We start from the raw sequence: 2381 nt of genomic DNA on the forward strand, positions 1-2381 counted from the left end.
TACCTGGCAATCCGGGCTGGTGGACAAAGATGGATGGATGGAACCCTGTTCACTAGCTCATTGTATTCTTGCATGACACATAAACCTGACACAGGCGCTGTAGCTTAGTGGTTAAAGCGCCAGTCTTGTAAACAGGAGATCCTGGGTCCAAGTCCCAGCAGTGCCTGCTTATTGCACAGAACATAGTTGGTACCTATGTTATCTGCACTACAAAGAGTTTATATATTTGTTTTTGCTAAAGTGATTAACAAGCATTATTTAATTTTCAAATCCAATCCAATCCACTTTATGTATATAGCACAATTTTAACAAAGACAAGGTTTCCAAAGTGCTGCACAAAATGATAATACAGAATACATAGATAACACAATAAAAGCACAATAATTATATATATATATACATATATATATATATATATATATATATATATATATATATATATATATATAGAGAGACATACACACACATATACACATATAGACATACACACACATCAATAAAATGCACTGCCAGCATATGGTAAAGGCATACACCATCTACCTGGTGTTTAAAGCCAAAGAAAAGAGGTGGGTTTTAAGAAGAGCTTAAGAAGAGCTTAAGCCTAGCTTTAGGCAACGTCAGGAGCAGCTGGTCTGCTGACCTGAGAGATCGGCTAGGGTTGTAGGGGTGCAGCAGCTCAGAGAGGTAAGGGGGGCAAGGCCATTCAAGGCTTTGAAAGCAAATAAAAGAATTTTAAAATGAATCCTAAAATTGACGGGCAGCCAGTGGCGTGAATCTAAAATAGGTGAAATGTGCTCATACTTGCTTGCACCTGTTAAAAGACGTGCAGCAGCATTTTGTACAAGCTGAAGACGAGCAATGGAGGACCCGCTAGCCCCCATATAAAGTGCATTACAGTTATCCAGCCGAGTGGTCAGAAAGGCGTGGATTACTATCGCAAAGTTTTGTCTCTGACGGACTGGTTTAATTTTTGCTAGCTGCCTTAACTGAAAAAAAGTTACACTTCACCACAGCTTTAATCTGGCTGTCAAATTTAAGGTCTGAGTGCACTTTTACAACCACACTTTTTACAATTGGCTTGCGATACTGCGCCAAAGAACCCAGATCAACTTGGGAGGAGGTCAGAGAAGTGGCACCAAAGACCATGACTTCGGTCTTTTTTTCATTAAAATTTAGAAAATGTAAGGACATCCAAGCCTTAATGTCCTGTAAACACTGTAGCAGTGGGTTAACAGTGTTAGAATCAGATTTTTTTGAGGGGGACATAAATCTGGCTGTTGTCTGCATAACAATGAAAAGAAATGCCATGTTTCCTGAGAATAGAGCCAAGTGGGAGTAGATAGAGAAAAAATAAAAGAGGGCCAAGTACCGAGCCCTGTGGGACCCCACATGAGAGAGGAGTAGTGGAGGCCACGAGTCATCCAGGCCAACACAGAAAGTCCGATGTGACAGGTAGGACCTGAACCACTCCAGTGCTGTGCCACTGAAGCCCACCCACTGCTCCAAACCAGCAATCAGGATTTCATGGTCCACTGTGTCAAATGCAGCAGTCATATCTAAAATTACAAGAACAACACAGTGACCAGAGTCAGTGGCTAAAAAAATATCATTAAAAACTCGTAAAAGTGCTGATTCTGTGCTGTGCAATGGTTTAAAACTGGATTGGAACATTTCGAGAATAGTTTGTTCATTTAAAAAGTCCATGAGCTGGGAATATACAATCTTCTCTAAGACTATAAAGATGAAAGGCAATCTGGGGATAGGCCTAAAATTAGACAAAATAGTAGGATCCAGCCCAGGTTTCTTTAATAAAGGCAGCACAACTGCATGTTTAAGATTCACATGGACTACTCCAGAAGACAGGCTGCTGTTAATAACTGTGAGACAGAATGCCCCAACAGTGGTAAAAATCTCCTTAAAAAATTGAGATGGGATAGTATCAGCTGGAGAACCCGAGGGCTTCAGATGACCCAAAATGTCCTGCAGAAAAGGCAGGGTCACAGGCTCAAAGGTGTCAAACACAGCAGGGCAGAGGACAAACACTGAAGGGTCGGAAGCAGAAGGTGAAATAAGTGCTCTGGTAGAAGTGATTTTATCAGTGAAGTAGTTAAGAAAATTCTCACACACAGCAGTAGAGGCCTCAATTAGAGTCGGTGGTGCATTCAGAGCAGAGTTAATTACTTTAAACAACACGCAGGGTTTACAACCGTTTAGAAGAACAATATCCGAAAAATATTTTCTTTAGTCTTCTTTTGAAAAGACACTTGCAATTTGTCCTTTCTCCACTTTCGCTCAGCTCTGCAACACTCCAGTCTGGCAGTGCAGGTAGTTTCATTCAGCCAAGGCTCTGATTTGGCTTTCTGCTGCCTGGTCTTTAATGG

General features: G+C 41.2%; 1 non-coding gene across 1 annotated transcript; it reads left to right on the forward strand.

The window, feature by feature from the left end:
• Nucleotides 1–93: 93 nt before the first annotated feature.
• On the forward strand, nucleotides 94–166 carry trnat-ugu. Its single transcript has one exon. It is a non-coding gene; the product is annotated as a tRNA-Thr (tRNA).
• Nucleotides 167–2381: the final 2215 nt, after the last annotated feature.

This window comes from Etheostoma cragini, unplaced genomic scaffold (assembly GCF_013103735.1).
Source record: "Etheostoma cragini isolate CJK2018 unplaced genomic scaffold, CSU_Ecrag_1.0 ScbMSFa_571, whole genome shotgun sequence".
Lineage (NCBI taxonomy): Eukaryota > Metazoa > Chordata > Actinopteri > Perciformes > Percidae > Etheostoma > Etheostoma cragini.